An 8,992-nucleotide genomic window follows, 5' to 3' on the forward strand; every position below is an offset into this window, starting at 1 on the left:
TATTTAAGTTATTTACCAATAGATTATTCTATCGATAAATTAGCGACTACAAAAACTGTCCCTAAATAACTCATAACTATCGCTATTTCTAGCACCAAATTCGCACTATTATTTATTGACGGTCTCGTGAAACCATCGGTAAGTATAGTCGATAAATTATTCTTAATCCGTCGGTAAACTTGCCGCTAAGTTTTGCCGCTGAATTTACTGACAGAATCTATCTGTCAATAAACCATTATAAATCCCTCGGTAATTTGCTATGGTTACATATTGTTGCTAATCCATCGATAATTTGATGGTAATTCGGTAAAAGCCATCGCTAAACTGTCTTTTGCTTGCAGAGAATTAACTTAAGATAAAATGAACTCGGCACCCACATGCTAAATAGAAATTGGTTCTTACTTGGTCACCCTCGCATGTCAGATAAAACTTAAGGTACCAAAATGCCTCTCTTTAGGATTAGTGGCACTAATGTGCCTCCCACTTAGGTAGATGCATGTTAGGTTAGTTTCTTCTTTCTCTCACCCATACATGTTAAATAAGGATAAAATGAGTAGTAACCAAGCTAGGTTAGTATGGTTAAGAAAACCAAAAGCCTTAGAGTCTAGTGGAGGTCGAACTTTGTGTTTAGGCGTGTTGGGGTGCATAATCCCTTCTCAGCACGTACCTAACTTTTTGAACTCAAATCTCTGATTCGGGGAGGGGGAAAGTTAAGCTCTTCGCAAGGAATCTGAGCTGCCATTCTTCACCTCTCTATATTTATCTCGGTTATTTTTTACCCGGGTGGCAACTTCTAGTCTTCTCTGATAATTCGCGGTCACCACAGTTATCGTGATCCTTTGAGATCTCCTCCTAAATAGCTCACTTTTGAATCGAGACTAGTACGGGCAAGACAACCTCCAACACAGTGACATAGCCACAATCACTTAGGGTGGGCCTTGAAAAACCACGTTCACAGGTACTTTTTGCTAAAATATCTATATTTACTATTAATGAGTAGACCTGTTCATGGGCTGGTACCGCCCAGTCGGGGCTTGGACAATAATTTTTGTGTACCGGCCAACCCATAAAAGCCCGAACTTTTCGGACCGGGCTTGGGATTTACATAAAAACCCAAGTCTGACCCGGCCCGGACCGATGTTTAGTTTAATTAGGAAAAAAAATGTCATACCTAACATTTGAACTTATGACCTTCAACTTATAATTAAGTGCTACATACCACTTAACTACCTATTATTTTTGTCTATAATTTTATTGTTATTAATAATATATTTAAATAAAACTAAACTCAAGCCCGACCCGAACCCGCCCCGACCGAACCCTGACCCGCCCAGACCCCAGATTTATGTGTTTAACAATTGGTCGGGCCGGGCCGGGTTTTTAAAAAAAAATTCAGGCTCAGGCTTGAGCTAAGAGATATTAAAAAATTCTCGGGCTTGGACAGGCTCGGGCTTGTTCAAAATAAAGTCAAGCCCGATCAGGCCCGGCCCATGAACAGGTCTATTAATGAGTGATGGGTTATTTGTAACGACTAGTAGGGGTTGGTATGATTATAAATACTTCCAAAAAGTCTTAGAACATAAATGTGTGATTTCTCTAGTGCCCAAACTCTTACAAATTTATTTCTCAACTTTCCACAATGAATTCTTCTTTTGTATAGTGTATTAAGTTGAATTCTTTCATTCCACTAAACTCGTAAAGGCTTGCTGTGTAAGTCCAATAATAAAATACAAGTTAAAGGGTTGTTATGTGACCGTAGGACTAAAACATAAGGAATTGGTTATTAAGTTTCCATTAGAACTCAAGGGTTAAGGGATTTAGTGTGAGATTGGATCATTAAGGGAAGAGGTTCGGTATTAGCTTGTTAAAATACCAAGTTGTTGGTTGAGCTTGCTAAACTCAAGGTTTGTAATGAAGTTTGATTGTAGTGAAACACTCAAGTGCGATCTTGAGGAGTGGACGTAGATAGGATTATTCTCGAATCACTGTAAACCATTTGTATCAATCTCCCTATCCTTTATGCTCATCCTTTTATCTTGTCTTTGTGTTTTTTATCCTTGTTGTTGATAACTTCACTTAATTTTCACGATTTGAAGTCACCAATTTAACCTCATTCTTAGTTCCAAATGACAACAAATTAAATTGAGCTAAATATGAAATCTAAACAAAAAAAATCAAATTAAATAGAAAATTTATTTTATAAAATTAAATTGGACATCATCTTAAAATATATTTTGAAAAAATATAAAATTCATATTTGATTGAATCTAAATTTAATAGAACTTATTTTAATTAAAAAAATTAAAATAAATCGAATTGGATTTGTAAATGGTAGGATAAATAAAAAAATCAGATAAAATAAAATTTATTGAAAGACTGATCAAAACTGAGTTCAACAAGTGATTAATTAAATTGATCATATCATTTTTAGTTTCTATTATCAAAAGATTTAGTTATTCAATCGATTTATAATTTTTTAATTTAAAAATTGATAGTTAATTAAGTTAATTAATTATTTTTTACTATTATTTTTAAAAAAATTTATATATTATTTAATTACATTAAACGTATATTTCATAAAAATAAAGAATTTATAAATAACTTTTAAAATTTTCATTGGTTACGCAAAAAACTGAAAAGATAACCTCATTTTTCTTTTGTTACTTCATTTCTTTATATCTTGATATAAAGGTTCAATTAATTGAACAATTATGATAAAAATTGATTGTTTGGTTAAGTTAATTAATTATTAATTAAATACTTAATTTTATTTTTAACTTAAAAAGAAAGAAGTATAATTGAGGAGCTGTGTTTTTACTTTTATTTTATTTATATTTTTCAAATAAAAGATGAAATATGTTTGTTGGAATTAATTTTATTTTTTAAATTTTTTGGATAGTGTTTAAAATATAAAATTTATTTTCATAAAACGACTAACTGTTTCTATTTTTTATTTTACATCTTTCATTCTTATATTTTTTTAATTTTTTACTTTCGATGACTTATTTCTTTTTTATTCTTCTCTCTCATTATTTTTTATGTAAAATTAAATTAAAACTATTTTAAAGAAAACAATAAAAGATATTAAATATTTTTTAGTTTTTTTTGTAAATAAAAAATAAAGATAAACAAACAAATAATATACCAAACTAAATGATTGATATTTTCTTTTTTAGCAGATTAATCCAACCATACTACTAGTAAAAAGCATACAAAACCAGTTGGCTAGATTAAGGAAAACGGCCACCGCTCATTTCTGCTCGGCCTTCAAAATTGATTTCCTTGCCCTGGAGCCCACCGAGAAACCCTAAATGACTTTTGTGACTTTGTTTTGTACGACTGTGTGCCATTTGTACAAGTCAATCATCCGGTTGGCATTTACTTGTAAGAAAATGAATGCCTTATCCACTTGCTATTATTTAATTGTTTATACTATTTATATTAATTATTACAAGTCCTTTCCTTTGTCTGCATCTATAGTTAGAAGTAGGTCGATATCACTATTAACTATTAAAGTACTGAAAGTGGCACCATATATACCTAGCTGAAATAGTAACACTATTATTCTGACAAATAAATATTCTAAATTTAGATTTTATCTTTATATTAAGTAAATTATCATTTTTATTTTTATAATTAATATAAAAAATAAATAATTTTTATTATGTAATTAATGCTTCATTAAATATCTATGAATACAGAAATAAAGAGTAGTCAAATGATATGTTTTCATTTCATAACTTAAAATGCTTAATAAAATTGGATATGATTGGATTTAAATATATTAAAACTCAAAATTTTCACTTTTTATTAATGAGTTCTACATTTTTTATTCGTCTTTACTTTTTATATTTTTAATTTAATTTGTTCAAATTTTTAATATTATATTTACAGTAATCTAGTAATTCATTTTCAGAAAAATTTGATGCTTATATCACTATTATATTTTCAATGGCTTTAGTCTTTTATATTGATATGTACTCAGTTTTTGAATAAAAATTTTAATTTCAGATTAAGATTAAAAAAAATTATTATATGCTTTGATACTTATGCACTTGATGGATAAATATATTCTCTTTTATATTAAATGAGTAATTTCTGTTAACACTTTTAGGTGCATTCAACTTTTTTTCACTTTTATAATGTGAATATTAACAAAAATCTAAATTTTGATCAGATAAATATTTTTAAGTAATTTAACATCTGATTAGATGTATTGTGATTATAATAAATTATTAAAATATATATATTTCAATTTTAAATAAATTTAAAAATATTTTTTAAATAGAATTTTAATATATTTATAAATTCTATGATGTATTATTATATGACACATTGTTTATAAAATTATAATTTAGTAATTTTTGAAATTAAATATGTATAAAATTATGTAAAAAATAATAAATATAATAACAATATAAATAAATATTAAAATTAATATTAAAATAAAATATATAGTACTACTTTGATAAGAAATTATGTATATCATTCAAATAAAGAAAACACCAAACTACAAGATAATTTTGCAAATAATACTATTCTATGGATCAATACATAAGTGGAATCTTTTGATATTTTATTTCTACTCTATATTTTATTATACGTTTTCTTCCTTTTATATCATTCATTAAATATTTGAATTTTAAAATTTTTTCATTAAAATGAAATTTGACTTCTTTTTGAAACTTGCATTATTGGATTAATTCTTTTTAAATTGTTGAGTTGAACAATCTTAATAAATCTTTTAAAAACATGAGAGAAAATAATTTTGATATACAGATCCTTCATTGAAAATTCCATGATGTATTAATTTTTTCTTCATTGTTAGTTTTTCTTTGTTGGTATGAATATGAAAATATTTTCAAAATAGATTGTATGTATAAAATTTTCAATGAATTAATTTAAGTTCTCTTTTCCTAATATCATTAAGTTATAATTTTGAATTTATTTAGATAAATATTGCTCAAAAAATTATTTACAACAGAATAAAAAAATTGTAACATCTATTGATTTATAAAATGCAAGGTTTTGCAAGTTACTGCAACATCTTTGATAGGTGATTTGTGAAATGCAAGATGATCATAAACTTTTTACACCTCCTTGAGAAAAGAGAATAAGTAAGTAAATAATTTAAACTTTTATTGAAAGAAGATTTTACAAAGAGAGATAGTAGGGAAGATAGTTCAAGCATTCAAGTGATGCTCTCTTACTTCTAATGTACATCTATTTATAATAAGAAAAACTATACTATTCGGACTTCAAATAATTTTGAGTCCGTTACATTATTAATTTGTCAAAAAGAAAACAGTAGTTGTCTACCAACTTGTCCACTTTGTCAAAAAGAAAAGATTCTTTGTCCGCCACTTGTTCATTCTTATCGACTTGTTTTGTCTTTTTGTTTTGTCCATTCTTCAAAAGATGCTTGTTTATCTTCTTGTTTTATCTTTCTTTGTCCACTTGTGAAAAAGGAAAGATTCTTTGTCCATTTAGTCAAAAATAATGTCATAATTGTCGAGTCCATAGCAATCATCTTTATTTTGAGGAGTAAAACTTGGTCCACTAGTGCTTTCAGAGTCTTCATTGTCACTATCTCCAGAGACTTGTGACAAAGCTTGTTCCAAGGCTGCTTTGAATTCTTTCTTTGTTGTATTTCCAGATAATTTTGCTAAAATTTTACTTTTGTCTGATAAAAAGTTAAATTGTTCCAAAGATTGGCTTGTGCCGGCTATCATGGGATTTTTTCCCGCAAAATGTTTCAAAACAGTTTCTTTATTAGCTTGAATGTCTTTGCAGTTTGTCCACCATTTGACACTATATTCTCGAACTAAGCAGGCAATAGAATTTACATTTGGAGAGGGTTTATAGGGTTTCACCTTGAATTGCCAAGAAAATATCCAAGGTAGGTTAAAAGTTTCAGAAAAAATGATCAATTTGTCATGTTTAAGAATGGGTAATTTTTCTTTAAAGATAGTAAATCCTTCCATAATTTTAGTAGGTAGAATTTCTGGGCATAGTCCAAAATAGGTCCACCAATCAGAAAACCAATTGGGAAAAGTTTTTGAGTTGGTTTTGTGAAACATAAAGAACCAAGAATGGTTCCAATTTCGAAGATAAAAAGTATAGTACCAGGCTTTCTTGTAATCAAAATAATTGAAACAAGGAGGTGTATCTCCCCCTTTGAAAAATGATTTTGAAACCATAAAACTTTTTCACGATTTCTTATATGGTAATAATCGGATCGTAAAAAAGGTTTATCTATTTCAAAAGGTGTAAAAATCATATTTAAAGTTGAAAATTTTTCCATAGTTGATCTAGAAGGTGACAAAACAGGTTCATCAGAATTTTTATCTTGTTCTATATTAACAGAATCAGTGTAAAAAGGTTGAGGAATCCTATTTTCAAAATCAACTCCTTGTAAATTTATATTAGAATTTGGAAAACGTGTTGTGTGTGTGGAAGGTCTAGAATTTTCAAAAGTAGACAATCTAGATGAAGGTACAAAAGTAGGTGAAAAACTTATTTGAATGTGAACCATTTGATTGTTCTAAAATTTGTGAAACTCTAGAATTATTTTCTATAGACTGAGGCTTATTAATTTCTTGTAAATCCCAAGTTCCGGCCTGATAATTCATTCCATTTTAGTCTTTTGGGGACTTGTATTTTAGAATGTAAAGGATTAGCTTCAAATAAAACCGTTTCATTTCTTGTTAAAGAATGTCTTGCTCTAGGATCTATAGTTGTTGTCATTACTTTATAGTAGATCCTATAAATGACAAATTTATAGATCTAGAATTTTCAGCAAAATCCATATTTTTTGTTTTAACAGTTAAAATTAAAGTGTCTAAAATATTTGAATCAAATAATGAAATTGAAAAATTTGGATAACAATTAAAATAGACAGGACCATTGGCTAAATTTGATTCAGCCATAGCCAAAAGTGAATTTGAAAAATTCAAATGTCTTGCATCTCTTAAACAAAGGAAAATAGGTATGTCCAATCCAATTCTAAATAAAGGTTTAACAGCAATTTGAACCATGCCTATATGTAAAAATTTAAATTTCTTTTTAATATGTTCATGCAATGCAGAAGACGAAAGTAAATGTAAATTTTCATGAGATTTATTTAAAGCAATAGTTTGTTCAGTTTGTTTAATAGAATAATTTTGTGCAAAATCAAAAGTTCCAATTCGATAAATGCTATTAACATTTTGTTTAGGGATGGACCAATTATGTAACTGATTTTCTATTTCTGAGATATTAGACCCTTGAACAGTAAATTCTTCAGAATTTAAATCAGAAAGAGTAGAAGAAGAAGAAGGAGAAACTATTTCTCGACTACTAAAACTACGAAACAACGATGTCATTACCAAAGACAATAAACAAGTAAATAATGTTTAGGATAGTGGGACCACCTACCGGGACTGCCTTGACCGATAATTGGGAAGACGGCTGACCAACGGAAAACCAGGCTGACCAACGCTACCTTAAACAATATTACGAGTTTAATAACTAGGCTCTGATACCATTTACGGAGCAGGATCAGAATAATAGAGAAATAGTTAATAATAGAAGATAAAAGATATAAGTAAATAATTTAAACTTTTATTGAAAGAAGATTTTACAAAGAGAGATAGTAGGGAAGATAGTTCAAGCATTCAAGTGATGCCTTCTTCCTTCTAATGTACATCTATTTATAATAAGAAAATCTATACTATTCGGACTTCAAACATTTTTGAGTCCGTTACATTATTGAATTAACTTGTCAAAAGAAAATAGTAGCCATTTTGTTCATTTTGCCAAAGAGAAGATTCTTTGTCCGCCACTTGTTCATTTTTATCATCTTTGTTTTGTCCTTGTCCATTCTTCAAAAGATGCTTGTTTATCTTCTTGTCATCTTGTCCATTTTGTTAAAAAGAGAAGATTCCTTGCTTATTTAGTCAAAAGGAATGTCATAATTGTCGAGTCCATAACAATCATCTTCATTTTGAGGAGTAAAGCTAGGTCCACTAGTGCTTCCAGAGTCTTCATTGTCACTATCTCCAGAGACTTGTGACAAAGCTTGTTCCAAGGCTGCTTTGAATTCCTTCTTTGTTGTATTTCCAGACAATTTTGCTAAAATTTTACTTTTGTCCGATAAAAAGTTAAATTGTTCCATAGATTGGCTTGTGCCGGCTATCATGGGATTTTTTCCCGCAAAATGTTTCAAAACAATTTCTTTATTGGCTTGAATGTCTTTGCAGTTTGTCCACCATTTGACACTATATTCTCGAACTAAGCAGGCAATAGAATTTACATTTGGAGAGGGTTTATAAGGTTTCACCTTGAATTGCCAAGAAAATATCCAAGGTAGGTTAAAAGTTTCAGAAAAAATAATCAATTTGTCATGTTTAAGAATGGGTAATTTTTCTTTAAAGATAGTAAATCCTTCCATAATTTTGGTAGGTAAAATTTCTGGGCATAGTCCAAAATATGTCCACCAATCAGAAAACCAATTGGGAAAGGTTTTTGAGTTGGTTTTGTGAAACATAAAGAACCAGGAATGGTTCCAATTTCGAAGATAAAAAGTATAGTACCAGGCTTTCTTGTAATCAAAATAATTGAAACAAGGAGGTGTAAAGGTAACAGAAAATTTTTGGCGATAAGGATTTTGGTTCCAAATTAGGGTAAGGACTTTCAAAATTCTGCATTTTGAATAGGAGATCTTTTCAGGAACGTCTTTATCAAAGGAATGTTCAATTTCTATTGAGTGAGTGTCCAAAAGGATAAGTTCGTAAAAGTTTTTTAATTTGTACGAACTTTCAGGAATGAAGAATTGTCCAGGAGGGAAAAATGTGTTGGAATAATTGTTGGTAATTAGGATTTTCTAAATTTCCATTGAATATTTCGCTTTCAAGAATAGTTACAATTTGGTGTTGAGGTTTTGTGAAATATTTGGGTGGTTCGCTTTTAGAAGAACCTGGTTTTGTAATGAGTTTGTAAAAAGTTGGATGGT

Source organism: Ricinus communis, chromosome 6, assembly GCF_019578655.1.
Source record: "Ricinus communis isolate WT05 ecotype wild-type chromosome 6, ASM1957865v1, whole genome shotgun sequence".
Classification (NCBI taxonomy): Eukaryota; Viridiplantae; Streptophyta; class Magnoliopsida; order Malpighiales; family Euphorbiaceae; genus Ricinus; species Ricinus communis.